Source organism: Sceloporus occidentalis, unplaced genomic scaffold (assembly GCF_023333645.1).
Source record: "Sceloporus occidentalis isolate IW3139 unplaced genomic scaffold, rSceOcc1.0.p SCAF_1, whole genome shotgun sequence".
Classification (NCBI taxonomy): domain Eukaryota; kingdom Metazoa; phylum Chordata; class Lepidosauria; order Squamata; family Phrynosomatidae; genus Sceloporus; species Sceloporus occidentalis.
This window is the reverse complement of record NW_028316981.1, coordinates 235,891,115-235,908,979: the sequence shown is the minus strand read 5'-3', so window position 1 is coordinate 235,908,979 and position 17,865 is coordinate 235,891,115. Positions and strand designations below refer to the sequence as shown.

The following is a 17,865-nucleotide window of genomic DNA, read 5'->3' as shown; positions in this document are numbered from 1 at the left end:
TTTAATTGTTAAGCAATCACATCATTTTTGGAGCTGCCTCTAGAACATCACCATAGAACGTCTTCTTTAGTAGTTGTTTTTCTCCAATGTTGAATTCACTGTGTATGAAAAATCCTGCCAGTGGTATCACTAGGGTTGGTGTCACGCAGCACAGCAATTCATGGTGTCACCCCATGGGCCTCCTGGGGTGCAGAGGAGGATCTCACCCTGGGGAATCTAGCATCCTGCTGCCTCTCCCAACCAAGATAGCAAAGACAGGAATCCTCTTGAGCATGAACAGTTTTTAATTACAAAAGTTCTCCCCTCTCAAGGAAAGAGGAAGTCACAGCAAACAGCCATGCAACATCACAGACAAACAGATCAGAAGGGGAAGGCTGTGGGAGGGAGAGCAGAGAGGAACGTCCATGGTTTCACTCTCATCCTCATGCTCCCAAAGGGGAGTGACATGTCAAGAAGAGGCAATGCCTTGGTGCAGTCTGTGCCCCTACTGTCACCACTGGATCCTCCTGCCATTTAAGCGAGGCATTTCATGCAAGTCTTTCCAACTCACCCATTCTTGATCAGGGATGGGCAACTGCAGTGGACCCTGGAGTGTGAGAATGTGGCAAGATGAAACAAAGTCAGAATGTCCAGAAGCATATCCTCCAACATTCACAACTTGATAGACTCCTGATTAATCCTATCATCTTGATTTTTCAGCTACTTTAAAATGTCCCAGTTTCTCTCTTTTTCAAAACACGTAATTGATTTTATTCTCAATAATACCATACAACATATAAAATAAATCATTGCTAAATATTACCATTTTTGCACCATATATATTTCAGCCCCTCCCCACTCATCCCTCTCCAATGGCTATAAACAAATAATTTAGTATCCAGTACTAATAATATGGAATATTTTACTAAGTTTCCCTAACTTCATTGTACCCTTTTTCAGCTTTAACTTTCTTGATCCAAAAGCCCCTTGTCCCAGTTTCTCTAACCTACTCCCATTTTCCCTGTTTGTTCTTGGCTTACTGCAAACTGCATTCATAATGTTTACCAAGAGTGGGGAGAGGAGAGGGCAAAATCTTGTCCTTCCCATCCAGGCTCAGGCAAAAGCAAATTGCTGCAGCTTCTGGTTTGTGTGTGTTCTTTTTGCTATCTTGACCTCACTCTGATGGTGCTTGGCCACATATCTTCTGATTTTCATTTGTGAGATGTTGAAAGATGTATTGGAAGTCCATTTCTGACTCTGAAAAACAGATTTTTAAAACATTAAACAGCACAGAGGCTCTTTGCATTCTGTCCAGAAGGTGAATAGCTGTTGCTGGAGGTTTCCAGAAGTGATTCATTCTTAGTAGGGGAAGAAAAAAGATGGTCTGGAGAGCCTGGCAGGGTCAAGGGCCACAATAACAGCTGTAGAAAACAGTGTAGGCCATAATTGGCCAGTGTCATGGCCAGTCACGAGGAGGATTTGGAGGACAAGGAGGAGGACTTGCCCCCTTGGCAGCAGATAAATATATTGTGGATCATTCCAGAACAAGGATCTCACATAGACACTGGATTGAGGGGTCTGTGAAGTTCACATGGAGTACTCTTAAAATGTATTTTATTGGTTATGTTTATGTCCTGCCTTTGTTCCAGAGACCTAAAGGCAGTATTGCTGTCCTTCTCCCCATTTTATCCTCACAAAAAAATTCAAAAGTAAGTCAGTCTGAGAAAGAGAGAACAGCTGGGTCAAAGTCATCCAGTGGGCTTCATGATTCAAGGGGGAAGGCCGGGGGTGAACCCAGATTTCCCAAGTCCCAATCATAGGGCTGGAGCACCTTAAATAGCTTCTTTAAATTTTCAGGGTAAAACCTGGAGCAAATTCATCATTTTGAACACCCCTTCCCATTTTAAAAGGCTGAAAAAAGACAGGGGCCCTTTCACATCACATTTAGAATTCTCTGGCAGATAACTCTAGTTCCTCACCAAACTACACATTCTAGGATTCCATAGCATATTGCCATGGCAGTTAAACTGGAAACATAGGGCTATAATAGTGTAGTACAGTCTAAGAAAGCACAGAATTTGAAAAAGTTGCTGGCTTTGTATTACAATTCCCTAAGCCTGCAAAGCGATTCTGGGAGTTGTAGTCTCAAACATAACTTTTCCAAACTCTGATCCCAGTCCAAATTGTATTACATCACACTGCCTCTCTCTCATATATCAGATCTCTGGAGAAAGTCAGAGTTGGAGACAAGCCAACATATTTTTTTGGAATATGCATTAATCTGATTTTGAATCTGGAATTCAGCTGAGGGGCCCAAACTCGTTTTGTGCCACAGAAAATCATTAACTCTGATACAGAGACTAACTCTGATACGGAGACTAAAACCTGTTTCCTAGTAGCCTCTTGGCCTTAACCTAGTCATTTGCCCTGAGTCATTGTCGCTGTCTGACACATTGCCGTTCAAATGGTAGAACTGGTTTCAGTTCAGCCAAAATCATTGAATCATTAGAGTTGGAAGAGACCTTGAGGGCCATCCAGTCCAACCCCCTGCCATGCACGAATTCACAAAAAAGCACTCCTGACAGATGGCCATCCAACTTGTTTAAAAACCTCCAAAGAAGGAGACTCCACTACACTCTGAGGGAGCATATTCCACTGTTGAACAGCTCTTACTGTTAGGAAATTCCTCCTAATGCTGAGGTGGAAACTCTTTTCCTGTAGGTTGAACCCACTGCCCAGGTCCTAGTCTCTAGAGCAGCAGAGAACAAGCAAGTTTCATCTTCAATATGACATGCTTTCAAATATATAACATGGCTATTAGGTAATGTCTTAGTTTCCCCAGGCTAAACATACCCAACTCCCTAAGTCTCTTTTCATTTCCAGACCTTTCACCATAAAGGTGCCGATTCGAATTGTTGAACCCTCATAGTATGCAGTGGTGTGGTAATACAATGTGCACTCACTCTGCTTTGCTTGAATCCACATCACATGACTTGCTTGGAATCGAACTGACTTCTCTTCCCCCTCACTTCAGAAGAGCAACAGAAAGGCAACTAGGTATGGTAAAACATCACGTTTTAACCTTAATTTGCATTGCTAGACAGGAGTGGCTCTGGATCTGGTGTGAAAAAACATCATGCTTTGCATTGCTAGAACAGGAGTGACTGCGGATCTGAGCTGCAACCCCTCACGTGTGATAAGGTCCCATGTCGGTCACCTTCCTCTGGACATGTCCAGCTTGTAAATATCCCTCTTAAATTGTGGTGCCCAGAACTGGACACAATATTCCAGATGAGGTCTGGCCAAAGCAGAATAGAGCGATACTATTACTTCCCTCAATGTAGACACCATGCTCCTACTGATGCAGTCTAGAATCAGATTGGCTTTTTTAGCTGCTGCATCACACTGTTGACTCATACTCAGCCTGTGGTCTACTAACACTTTTCTGCCTAAGTGTAGTACCTTACATTTCTTCTTGAAATTCATTCTGTGAATTTTGGTCTAGCTCTCTAAACTGTTAAAGTTGTTTTGAAGCATAGGTAAGATGTTAGTCGTTATCCTTTAACTGTTGTCTTTTAACTCTGATGACAGCTGAAGCTGCTTCGCTTTTGCGTGACATCAGCTTTTATCTCCTGCCATGTCAGTTTTTCTATGTCATCTATTTTGTGAAGATTTTTTTCTATCACTCATAAAGTAAGAGCAATACAATATTGGCCACAGAGCTGTCTTGGCCTAAGTCCCAGACAACAAGGTCACAGAAGGAGAAAGTGTTTTTCATCACTAAATATTTTAGTTCATTCCAAAAACCTATGCAGAAAAGGAAGAAATTTAGTCAAGAGGTCATGCAGTAGCTTATTGGTGAGAAGTTTTAAGAAGTTTGGATCTCTTGCTATTGTTTTCTGTCTTCACAGAAATTTTTCTCCGACATACTGACTAGCCAGGATGGGCTGAAAAATTACTGACAAAATATTTCACTTATTTCAGATATAATGATATAGTCTGACTACTACAGCAGGTATTCCGGGGGTCAGACTACAGCATCCATTTCTTTTTCCAACAAATTGTATAGGACAGGAACCTGCAATTCCTTACCACGGTCAGAAAGAATGATAGCCAAAGTTGCATCCTTTGTATCCTTAGTGGTAAATAGCTATGAGTGTCTCAGTGAACATCTTGAGTAAGGATGAATTAGAACAGAGTTTCTAGTTCACATAGTTTGGTGGGGAGGGGAGGAGAAGAAAAATAATTTATTTATTTATTATAAAAAATATCCAAAAATATTCATCTAATTTCTGCCCCCCTCACCTTTGGAAGACAAACAGATAAGATGCTATTTTAGAATTCCTTTGTTTAAATTATTATTGAGGTTTTATGTTGCAAACGTTGTTTTAGATGTCTTGCCTAATTTTTAATAATGTTTTTATTTTGTTTTTATAACAGTTCATATTATACAGACGTTGATTTATTATTCTTTTTGTTTTGGGGGGTAGACATTACAGCAGATTCAAAGTACAAAATGTTAACTCCACTTGTCTATCAAAGTACATTTAAGATGCAGGTGCATTTCTTTGTCCAGGAACATCAATATTCACTAAACATTTATGAGCAGAGGTGTGTTCCATATCAGAATAGAAAGTAACCAGAAGAATTATTATCCTCTTAGCATACCATATTTGCTTTTAATAACATTTCCTGCTAATTTTCTGACTCAGGGTCATAAAATGATGTTTCTTGGCAGGTCCTACTCATGCATACAATCACACACAGAGAGAAACACAAAGAGTTAGAAATAACTGGCTTGGTATGCTGGACAATTTCTGCCAATGTCTTATTTAAACTTTTGATTAGAAGTTAGATGAAATTAACTAAAAAAAATGAATATCTTAACTCTCTGATCGCTACCTCCAACTCACACACACCACACACACATGCAATCTCACCTCTAATATCAGGAATGGTGTTGCCAACAAGCCTTGAAGATATTTCCCGGAATGTTTTACCAAAAGCCAAAATCCCAGGAATTCCCCAATATTTACTGGAATATTCAGTCAAAATCCCCGGAAAGAATTAAATTCCCGGGAATTCCCAGGAAATTGGCATAGGCCTGTTGTAAAAATGTGTTAGTGTTTTAATATAAATTTTATTAAACAAATTAAAATTTAAAAATGCTACATCCATTCCATCACATTTTAAATACATTGTGTACATCAAAATACAGTAACAAAGTTTCATAAAAAAGAAAAAAACACAGATAAAAAGAAAAAAACCAAAAAATACATATAACATAAAACAAGGATGAAGAAGTTTCTTAAGTTATTGCATTTCAACTATAGTCCTCCATAGTAGAGGACTATAGTCAAATTTCTTTCCTGTCTTCCTCACACAAACTTTGTCCTCTTTCTTACCCTTCCTTCTACAGTTCTGTACCAAATCCTCTCACAATCTCTCCATCTTTTCTCTCTAAACCCAAATCCTTCCATTTATGGTAACCTAAGCTTTCTTCCTTATCACTTCTCACATCACAACACCTTCCCTGTCCCATCTATACTTATTCCACTTTCACACACCCTCCTCAACTTCCTTTTATCCTCTTAACTACTACTTTAATTCACTTCTTCCATTCTCTTCTTCATCCATACCATTCACTCTTAACTTCCTTCTTACCCTCACTAGATTATTTAATGCTTTTCAATGACCTTCTTATCTACATTACCCTAAGTAACTATTATTATAAGTTTGATATAAGTCTTATCTATTCCACCACTTGATCCAATTGTGTATTCTTCCATATATTATAATCTTACCTCCAAGTATTATACATCCGACTACTGCGGTTTTGTTATCTATAAAACCATATTCAAATATCTTTTATATTTTATATTTCATCATCTTATCTTAATTATAATACATTTAAATGTACATAATACCTTAGACTTCAATTTCTCTAATCATAGTAAATTCAGTCTAATCTTCTTTTTTACATATATATGATTTGTTTTTATTTTTCCGCGTATCCACATTTCCCCACCACTCTCAACAATCTCTATATTCCAATATAAATTTATTTCCTTATCAGGTTTTACTTAGTTTTCACTTCCCTCCCTTGTTTTCTCTTCCCCTTCCCTTTCTCTCTCCTTCTATTTCTCTTACATTATTCTTTTAGAACTTAGAAGCTAATTGAGGCAGTTTTCCCCCATTCTTTTTCCAGATAAATCAGGATCGATACCCACTCATTTTTAGTATTGCTTATTATCTTAGATCTCAAAAATTGTGTTAGTACATCCATCTCAATTGCATTGTATAATTTTGTTAGCCATTCTTTTATGCTTAGGATACTTTTAGATTTCCATTTTTGCACAAGTGTCACTCTTACAGTCATAATCAAATAAAAGAGGATTTTCCCAAAAATTTCTATCCGAATCTTCATCCCACATATTCAACAAATAAGTCTCTGGACGGAACTGCAGCCTCCTCTTGAGGATAGAGTTAATAACTTCATTCACCTTAGACCAGTATTTTTAAACTAATTTACATGTCTATAAACAATGATATAGTGTCCCTGGTTCCTTACCACATAAAATGTGTTAGTTTTATGTTTCATGATTGGTTCAAATATCAGGCCTGTGGCTGGGTTGGGTTGAGCTTTATCTCAGAGCCAGCCTAACCACGACATTTACTTTCCTCTCAGGGATGGATCAAGGGCATGTCTCTCTCTGTGTTGTGTGCCTTCAAATCATTTCTGACTTATGGCAACCCTGAGGAGACTCTATCATGGGGTTTTCTTGTCAAGATTTGTTCAGAGGAGGTATGCCACTGCCTTCCTCTGAGGCTGACTGCCTATGATCTGCCCAAGGTCACCCAGTGGGTTTCATGGTCAAGTGGAAATCAAGCCCTGGTCTCCAGAGTCATAGTCCAATGCTCAAACCACTGTGCCATGCTTGCTCAAGTGCATGTCTACGGGCCAAATCAAGTGGTTTCCCCCAGCCTCATGATGATCTTTCTTCATCACACAGGGCCAAATCCCCGATTCAAATGTGGACTATCTTCATGATGTAAGGCCAGTTCTGCACTGAATCTGCTCTTTCTCTTCCTTAAATTGGCTTAATTAGCTCTGGAGCCAGAATACTCTCAGAGCAGCCCAAGTAGTCTGGCTGGTGTAAATGAGCCCCAACACAATTTATTCCCCAGGTGCAGTCATAAATGGTGTGCATTCTTTCACTTCAGTCAAAGACAACCATGAGCTTTAAAGAGTTTTTGACACATGAGTCAGATAATTATAATAAGGAATTTATGAAAAATTGTTATTGTTTCATGACACCCAAATAGGGTTTCTAGACCTCAGGCGCTGGCCTAATTTCTTAGGTCTATGTGGCGAAGCAATGAATTGCAGAGTGATAGTACTTCTCTGAAAACACAGTATTTTAATTCTTTATTTATTTTTACTGTCTGCTGTAATCTGCTCTGAAGAAGCTGCTATAAGAAACCTCATCTTGCTCATCTTAAAAAATTGCATGACATAAGTTCAGCAAGTGCTCAATTGAGACTTATATATATTATGCTTAATTAACTCACTAGGCCCCGCCCACTGTGACATCATCGGGGGGTGCAACCTCAGATTTCAGCTGTGAAATCTCAGGGCACATGATGGCACTAACCTGGCAACCCTACACCCCAAATCTACCCCCAAGGTGAGTGCCTCTGTCTGCCTAATGGAAGAGCTGACTCTTATTCCCTTACTCTGCAGATACTGGTTTTCTTTATGTATCTAATACTTATAAGCAGTGCTTGCAAAGATGAGAACGATATCTGATTGTTGAGGACTTTTAGCGGTTTTAAATTTTTAATGGCTGAGAGTATGCATGAGTCAAGGGGGCTATAAATCAAAAATGGGAATTGTGGTAAGATCTGGAAGCAGATGATGGTTAAAGTGAGAAGGGACAGTCTCTCTCTTCTTTCTCCCCCCATCCCCATAATATTTCCAGCTGTACTTCATCAAGACACTTGCTAGAAAATGGCAATGGGGATTGCTTGGCCTAAATAGCACAAATCTGTTTCCAAGGAAGGAAAGGAAATGGAAGAAAGTGCAATGTCAGAGAAGTTTGTTTCATAACCTAAGCTATGACTCTTACGCAGGGCCTTCCATGCAAATAACTGTATTGACCTTTCCCAGAGAAGGGTGAGAAAGGTCAAGGCCCTGGTAATGGGTCCTCTTCAGAGCTTTGGAAAACTACTTATTTGGAGTATAACTCTCAGAATCTCTGAGGAATTTCCCCAATTTCTGGTTCTCTGGTACTCTTGTCATTCAATTACTGTAGTTTGTCTTGCCCAGGCTACCTGGCCACTAGCTCTGTCTCTGCAGGAGGAAATGAATACAATACCTTGTCAGACAAGTGCAACCCTACTGATAAAAACAAATTTCCTGGTAAACTGGCTCTTTCTTTCTCATATTTTGCTGATGTATTGTACATTCCATTTATGTAACTCTTACTCTTGCAGAAAACAGGTCGCACGATGATAAAAGCACCATTCAGCAAAGCACAACCCTGTAATTACTTTTCACCATCGAAAACTTAATACTTCCGTTTTTCTAATTAGCCTAAACTCAGTTTCCGGGGACAAGGGATTAGCACAATGGCTCTTCGTGCCAGAATGGTGTTATTAAAAACAGAGGATTCTAAGTCATATATACACAGGTTTAAGGTTCTGCAAGGCCCCAAGGATCTTTTTAATTTCCTTTCAGTTTCATCAGCTAAGCCAAAATGTAATTGCTAGCTCGAGAGGGACCTCATTTGCCAGGCTCACATAGTAATTGAGCATAATGACTAAATTTTCTCCTTAGAGTCACATTGCAGGTTTGTCATGTAAAATAGGTAATTGCTGTCTCTCTGGGTTTCAAATGCAAATGTCAATCTGCAGTGCAGAATCCTGCCTGAGAATTACTCCAGTTACCTTTGGAGAAAGTATGTAGAGAGATCTTGTAGCACCTTTGAAACTAACTGAAAGAAATACGTTTTGGAGAGAAAAAGACAACAGAATTCACATGATCAGAAAACAATGTTAAAGGTGTACTATGAAAAGGAATGGGGCTTCAGTATTAGGAAGCAGATGCCTCAGGATGGGCAACTCACACTTTCTCAGCCTCAGAGTTGAGCAATGGCAACCCCCTTCTGAAGATACTTGCCAAGATTCCTGTGATTCGCCTTAGGGTTGCCATAAGTCAGAAATGACTTGAAGGCACACATCAACAACATACAACAACAAATGATGGTCTTGTGAAACTCCAGTGCATCATAGACCTTGTTTTCCTTAGCCACAGGGCTGGGGTGCTTACTTTCAGCAAGACTTGGGCAAAAACAGTGAATTTGACACTCTTAGCCAGTTACTAAAGGTGTAAGAAAATAGAAAAGAAAGAGAAGGAAATGCACATTAAGATGTACAGTGATGTTGAATATGCAAAATAAACAAACTCAGTCTCTCAAATCACATGTAATTAATGTCATGAGCAAGTATTCACTACAGGTTTAGAGATATAATTAGCAAACTCAAATTACGTCGAGCTCAGCCACACCTGCACATCCAGGGGCCATTCATCCTCTTCTGTCTATTACACTGATGGAATGGCAGAGTGCTCATTCCTGGTGGTTCAGTATGAACTCTTTACACACTCTCCCTCAAATACCTGTCATTTGGATCAGAGAGCTTGTTCCAAACATCATGAAAGACAGATTTGGATAAGCTATAAAGTCTATATCAGACAGTAAATCCTAGCTCTGCAGTGTATGTAGCCATGTTATTTTTTAGTTGCATTCCTACTTGATCTTCTCAGATTTTGCTCAGAAAAGATTATATGTAAAGAGATCTAGAAAAGAGATCTTTTCTATCTATCAACCATCCATTAGTGGCTTCTAATGTTTTTGCACCATTCCATATGCCAGGGCACGGAAAATATAGAGCCCAGGCCACAAACAAACTTCCTGCTTCTACTTTCCAAATGTGCCATTGTGTGCTTCAGCACGCCAAGTCTCATAATAATGAATGAGCTTATTTCTCTGCCAAGGGCACAGATAGCACTGGTAGCCTGACACTAATATGTATTCAGACTTATACAGCCGATAATTCTAGCAGCTTATGTGAAACAACTGGAGCAGGTCTGCCCTGCTGTGCTGAGTCCCACTGTGTACATCCTTAATATGCTCCCTTGACATGTCATCTGATAAACAGGTACATGAACCATTGGCCGCTAGGGTATTTTTTGGAACATTTCCTTAAACAGAGGTTGGACAGCCATTTCTCAGGAGTGTTTAAAATGTGTATTACTGCATGGCAGGGCAATATGTCCCTTGTGGTTCCTTCCAACTGTATGATTCCTCACATGTATCATACTAACCAGTGATGTAGTGGTATATTTTGAATAATGAGCGCTCATCTTAATTTTCATAGGCACACAACCCAGAGAGATTGTAAAATGCAGGCAACTGAGCTAATCCATTTTAACAAATTGGTTCCCGCAGTTTTCATTTCTATCAGCAGCAGTTATTTTGTAAAATGAATGGGTCAAATAACCATCCAAGAGACAAAGCTACCAGAACACACTTTAAGTTACAATAGGGATGCCTCAGAACAACATATTGTTCCAGGAGAGAAAAAAAAGTATGCCTGCTGAACTACTGGGAGGAATGTAGCTAAGCACAGAGGGAAAAGTGTTGCACTAAATGGCCTTGCAGTCCCTTCCAACTCTATGATTCTACAGTTTTAGCATGGAGGAGTCAATGATTTTATTGTCCTTCATATCAAAATGTCTCCATGCATTGACCCAGAGGACCATGACTCCAATACATCACCCTCTACCGGTGCCAGTCTCCTCTTACGTATGAAGTTGTGTGAGTCTGCATAGCACACAGTTGGCAATGCTTATTGCTCTCACTATACCAGTCAGTGGTCATCTATCATTAAGTGCTTACCTGATTCCAGGGTATAGTAGATCTTCTAAATGCCTATGTGCTGAACTGGTGAATCTTGGACAATAATGGCAAAGAAGCTCAGAAATTAAGGCATTCTTTAGATCATTTTAAAAACAGCTTCTACAATTACTTCACCCCTGTTGGGTGTAGATCTCATTGGATTTCTCTGAACATACTTCTGAGTAAACAATATGCATGGATTGGGATGCAAGCAATGTCTTAGCTATATAAGTGACAAGTAAAGGGACTGTTCCTACTCTTAAACCCATGCTCATAGACATCCAGAAATAGATTTACTTTTTTAAAAAAGTATTTATTCCCATTCAACAAGAAAGAAAGAAAGAAAGAAAGAAAGAAAGAAAGAAAGAAAGATTTACAAGATATTGATTGATGAAATTAAAACTGTCCTTATCTAGTCTTTTCTAGCATGTTGCTTTAGGTAAGAGAGCACGGATGAATTGTATTTCCTGAAAGGACTGTGTTTTTGTGTCAAGAGGTTACTATGGCTAGTATCAGTGCTGCTGAAATAACAGCCACTCACCCAGAGCTCAGACCAGTTCCTTTCTTGGACTACAACTCCCCTTTTCCCCAGCTAGCATACCCATATTAGCTGAAGGATTTTGACAGCCCAAAAGAGCTGTCAGAAAGACCCTTAAAAGTATCTTACCAATTTTTCCCTTCTCCCCAAAAGATCAATATGATTCTGTGGCTTTTCGTGTGGACTTATGGCAATCCTATGAATTTGATGGAGTTTTTGTTAGGCAAGGAATATTCAAAGGAGGCCATACTTCTGTGAAGTATAGTTTACAACACCTGGTATTCTGTGGTGGTCTCAAGTCCAAGTACTAACCATATCTGATAGGATCTGATGTCTTCAGGATATTTAGGCCTTACTTCTGCAGAAAGCACTGAGTATGTTTTGTAGCTTAGATTACTAAACAACTGTCATAGCACTGAGTTTTTTTTAGTGCCTTCTCTGGAAACATCCTTCCCTGGAAACATCCAGTGACATCTATTTTCTCCATTCTTCCCCTTATGGTAAAGGAAACGCATGACAGAGTGCTGCCACTATTTTGTGTGTGTGTCTATTTCACGTCTGCACATTAGGGTAAGATGTATGGTTTTTCCTAGTAAATATAAAGAAGAAGTGAGACTGAGTTGCTGCTTTTAGTGGAAACCTCACGACCTACCTAACATCTTGTCCCTAGAACACTCAAACATGTTGCTTCCTAGGAAAGAAGAATAAATGATATGCCCCTTTCCCCAAAGCTGGTGCACATTAGTCAAGATGCACAGTACTCAAGGTGCATAGTACCCAAATTGGAGAATTTGGTCCCTCCCTGATTAAGGGGTTAGGCTTTTGTAAATCCCATTATTAAGGAGGCTCGGCTCCTTCTCTGCTGGGAAATGGAACGTTTCCCAAATTGGAAAATTTGGTCCAGAAAATCTCATGACTTCCTATCCCAAAGGGCAAACCCCACAAACAAACAAAAAACCAATAAAAACAGTAATACATAACCAAAAAGCACTTGCTCTTCAAACCACCTGCCTCGGGTAGCCACCATGGTCTGTCTAAACAGTAGAACCAGTCTTTCTCTCTAGAAAAGGAAGAACACCTTTTGTCTCAGTAGAATGTTGCAGAATTGATATAAATTAAATGTTTTGTAAGTTTTTTTCAGGCTTGCCATTATCAAACCAGGGAAGCTAACATATATATATATATATATATATATATATGCGCATTAGAGAGGTATTAACTGCCTTGTGGGATCTCTTGAGCTGTATTAAATGCAAACCTACTGTTCAAGTGGTTTGTGGGCAGTGGCTCTGCATTAAGCTGGAGACAAGGCTAGAACCTGAAACACTTGCCAAGCCATTCCTGATGCTTACCAATACAGAGGGAATCGAGGAGACTGTAATTAGCATCCCTTCTCTAGGCATGACTAAGCCTTACTAATAGGATATTGCAGTCTCTGCAGTGTGAGCCAGAATGAGAAATCCTGCTTATAACATTAGTGCTTGCTGCAGCTCTTTAAAGCTAACAAAGGCTGCTAAGCAATTAACACAGCTCTGCCCACAAAGGGCCTACAATTAAAACACAGACAAGACAATAGGAAGGAAGACGACTCAGACTTGGTGAATCATAGGAGGCACGTTTCCTCCTGGCACAGATGGAGGTTTGTGCAAGAAGAAAGGAAAAGTGATTGGAGTCATCCTTCCTTCTATGCCACCCACTATTTCTCTTGGTCTAACATACACCAGGGGCAGGTAGGTAGACATCAGGCTTTTATGGGACCTGCTTTCTTTTCACCTGAACAAAGCAATAGATGAATGTACAGCCTGGTGCAAAGTAGTTACTCAAGAAGGTGACCATCAATTTGAAGAATGGGGTGTCCCTGAGTACATGAATTCATTTTCATTTTCTTTATCACAGGGATGTAGCTAGGATTTTAGGAGGGGGGGGGGTCCAGACTAAGTGCCACCATTATAATGGCGCTTGGGTGCGGCGGCGCAGCAGCACACACCATTCATTTTTCTAATGGAAGGGGGGTCCGGACCCCAAGAACCCCCCCCCCCGGCTACGTCCCTGTTTATCAGATTGGAAGCTTGCACACACCCTTTCACACACAAATTGATTCCTGTTCTCTCAAGATTTCTTGTCTAATTTAGGTTTTTTAAATCTATTATTATTATTATTATTATTATTATTATTATTATGTTATTACTGATGTACCATTGAGAGCTGCAAGCCCTGGTTGAATCACTGTAAATCACCAGGATATCTACCAGCAGCCAACCCATGTATACTTCTGCCCACCAAGATAAACACTAGGAAGAAGTATGCCATATAATCAATCAGTTATCTCCATTGATAAAGAATTTCATCAGGAAATTCATAAAACAGGGTTGGGGATCGTGTAGTCCTCCAGATGTTCGACTGAGGTTCCCAGCATTCCCCACCATTGGCTATTGTGGCTTGGGCATGCATTCCAATATCTGGAGGACTACATGACCCCCATCCTTGCCATAAACATTCTGACTCTGTGTGTGTGTGTGTGTGTGAGAGAGAGAGAGAGAGAGAGAGAGGATGATGATGATGATGATGATGATGATGATGATGACGACGATGATGATAATGATGGAGGAGTGATGGAGCTGGGGGTGTTGCTGGATACTTGAAAGATTTGAATAGCTGTAATTAGGAACAGACAGATTCTCTTTACAAAGTGTGGTGGGTTTTTATGACTCTACAGCCCACAAGTTTTCTCCTCATATTCTGTTTAGTTGGAAGATTTTAAAGCAGCATCAGCACTGTGAATGGAGAAACAGACCTTTAGTGTTAGATTGCAGCAGTATTTCTGCAGTAAAACAATAAAGCCTGAGCTGTGAAAGAATGTGATTCTGCTCTAGCCAATCCTACTATAACTCTGTGTGCCTGCCTACAGCAGGCAAAGTAAACAGAATTTGTCACCATACCAATACACAGTAATCCATATTAGTCTACTGCAGCTAAAAAAACACAGAGTCTTGTGGCACTTAGAAATTTATTATATGTTGTCATAGAAAACAGCCCACTTCCTTACACAGAAATATTTCTCCAAACTATTTCTCTTTCATATTACAGAACAACATATTTGCAGGAAGGAGTATGCTTTGAGGGCTTCAGATGTTCTCTATAAATTCAGTCAAAATAAAAACCATTTAAACTGGACCAAGATTTATCTGGGAAAAACAAGGATAGTTTCAATCACATAAGAAATTAAAGAAAAATAAGGCATTCTTTCCTTTACCAGTAAAATTGTAATTTCTGATAAGGGTTTTTTAAAGTGTAGTGCAGGCTTGGTCAATGAATACTATTACTTAACTACCTTCAGTCTTCTCTCAAAGAAGTCCTCATACACATTTAGAACATAATTGTTGCTTGTTGCTGATTTCTAATTCTATGTCACTGAGACAATGGAATTTATCAGACAAGGGAAATTGGAAGTATAATCCGATGGCAATCTGAACACAATCATGGGATTTAACGTTATTGAGTGATAACCCACTACACACAAATTCAGGCAATGGGAAGTCAGTCCGAACGTAATCATGTTGTTTCACGTTATTGCGTGATAGACTGCCATATGCAAATTCGGGCAATGGCATGCTATTTTCGGGCAATGGGGAGCCAGTTCGAACACAGTGCGCATTCACGTAATTGTGCTAAACTAGCGACTGGCCCCACTTTCTTTTCATTCAAATTTAAGAGAAATTCCTCCTGTTTGATAAACTCCTAAGAGTATGCGCTAGATTTTAGCTTAAATTTTAAAGGCACCATGTAAAGTTTTGATAGCATTCAGCACCTTAGAGATAATCACAAAGGCAATCTATGTACTACAACTCTACCATGCAGAAATTCACAACTAAAGTGCTCCAGAAAGAAGCCCTCCAACTTTGGTTTAAAGCCCTCAAGAGAAAGAGACTCTACCACCCTCCAAGGCAGTCTATTTCATTGCTGAATAGCTCTTATCATTAAGATGCCCCTCAAATGTTTATATGGATTCTTTTTCTTGTAATTTGAACCCAAATAGCTTCTTAAGTTTGGACTGAAAGCCAGAAAACACCCATTGCCCCACTGATATGTGAGTCAGATTTGGCCACATTGAATTCCGCCTTCTTGGTACCACTCCCCATGATCTTCTACATGAGGCATCTACCTCCCTGTGCCAGGCCCGCACAGTCTTGTTTCTTCTCCCTGCTAGATTCAGCTTGAAACAGTGGGATTCTACTAGCTAAGGATCCTGGTATACTCAGACTTTGCTACACTGGTAGCTATAAGTGCTTTTCTTCACTATTGTAACTGGATGCTGCAAGTCCTTGTTTTCTGTTCCCTTTTTTCAACACAGCCTGGAGCACCATGTCTAGATAATCCAATAACAGTGTTCGCTATCTGACTCAAATCCAATACACCTGTCTTTATTTGATTAGAGTTTCAAAAGGGGAAATGTCTAATTTACATATTTAAGGAGGTCTGACATGCCAAATTGCTAGCACAGGCATTAAGCCATTAATCTAATGACTCTAATTAAGTGGTGCTTTGCTTTCCAAAGGAGCTCCATGAAAGTGTTACTAAGCTAAAGAAACTGGTTGTGATCTGCAGGCAGCACACAAATATCCTTGTAGACCTACCTGTCTCACAAACAGCCATCATGATCAGCTTGACAGCTTGAAATCATCAGCTCAGCATTGAATTTCCACTGTCCCACATCTCCTGAATCAAGTGCCCTAGAAACACATGCAGGCCAAAAGTTGTTATTATTATTATTATTATTATTATTATTATTATTATTAACCTTTATTTATAAAGCACTGTAAATTTACACAGCGCTGTACATACAATCTTTTTAATTAGATGGTTCCCTGCCCTCAGGCTTACAATCCAAAAAGGCATGACACAAAAGGAGAAGGGAAAGGTGGTGAGGGTAGTAGGCTAATACATATAAAGTACATAGCAATACAGAAAATGGTTCGATAAAACAGGCATCAAAAGAATATCAAATAGCAAGCGACAATTATGCAATGCCTGGGAACGCTTCTCTGAACAGGATGGTCTTCAGCTCCGTTTTGAAGCTGGTTAAAGAAGTGATGGCTCTTGCTCGCGGGGGAAGAAGGTTCCAGGAGTGAGGGGCAGCGAGTGAAAAGGGGCGAATCCGAGATGGGGCAGAGGAAATCCTGGGCTGAGACAGCAGACCTTGACTACCAGAACAGAGGGCCCGCGTGGGAAGGTGAGGAGAAAGAAGGTCTGATAAGTAGGGAGGGGCCAGCCCATGGAGGGCTTTAAACGGCGACAGCAGGAGCTTGTACAGAATGCGGAAAGGGAGTGGGAGCCAGTGAAGGGATGCCAACACAGGAGAGATGTGGTCAGAGCGGTGGGTGGATGTGATAATGTGTGCAGCTGAATGCTGGACAGAGATTAAAGGACGGAGGTGAGAAAGAGGAAGCCCAGCCAGGAGGATGTTACAGTAATCCAGTCGTGAGATCGCTAGGGCATGGATCAGGATCTTGGCAGTAGAGGCAGAGAGATATTTAGCAATATTGTACAAAAGGAATCTACAAGCCTTGGTTGTGGTCTGGATCAGCCCCATGACAGTGTAGGTATATGAGGACCAAACAGGAGGTTGGATACTGGGTTCAGCAGTGTTTTAAAAATATTTTATTGGTCACATTTATACCCCACTTTTCTTCCAATGATCTGAAAACAGTGTACATGTACATGGATGTTCTCTTTCCTAACTTATCCTCACAAACATCCTGCAAGATAGGAGGAAAGAGAAAAATAAGAGATTGACTGGCCCAAAGTCACTAAGGGAGTTTCAGGATTAATAGCATCTGGCACCTGGATCTTCGAAGACATAGTCCATTACTGCAATTGCTATACCACAGTGTCATTTCTTTCTTTAAGTATTTATGTTCCAATATTAGAAAAAATTGCTTTACCTTTGTTGGAGGCAGAAACCTCTGATGGCAAAGTCCCAGTGCACTGGCTCTCTCTTCCCCTGTGATGGCATGCTTTACCGCTATACCACCTAAAGTTTTCCTGATGCAAAACATGAAGACTTCTTGAGAAATTCAGTGTTCTCTACCTACATAGGAGTCTGTGGCTTCACAAAGGAAGGAGACATGCTGGATTACAAGGAAACATCTTCTTTGAATTGCAAATGGGCATTAACTTTTCTTGACTTTAAAAATCTACCAGTGACTGCATGGCCAAAGGGGGAGGCGCCAGCCTGCAAATAGCCCTCCTTGCCATCTGAACTAAGACCAGAAACAGAAAATGCAGGCCTATGACTAACATCTTCAATTTCTTTCTCCTGTTTGCCTGATGAAGAAGCCAGTGTGACTTCAAAAGCTTGCAACATGTAATTGTGCATTTTGGTTGGCT

At 40.1% G+C, this 17,865-nt stretch overlaps 1 long non-coding RNA gene across 4 annotated transcripts in view; it reads right to left on the bottom strand.

The window, feature by feature from the left end:
* LOC149323635 (uncharacterized) overlaps positions 1-17,865 on the bottom strand; it is a 36,894-nt gene continuing 19,029 nt past the window's right edge. For 3 of the 4 annotated variants that reach the window (XR_016277311.1, XR_016277312.1, XR_016277315.1), the window contains 4 exons: positions 17,421-17,520; positions 16,113-16,208; positions 1,045-1,236; positions 1-586 (listed from right to left, as the gene is read on the bottom strand). This is a non-coding gene — a long non-coding RNA (uncharacterized LOC149323635). The remainder of the gene's footprint in view (positions 587-1,044; positions 1,237-16,112; positions 16,209-17,420; positions 17,521-17,865) is intronic. The other variant, XR_016277313.1, reaches the window with a different exon arrangement.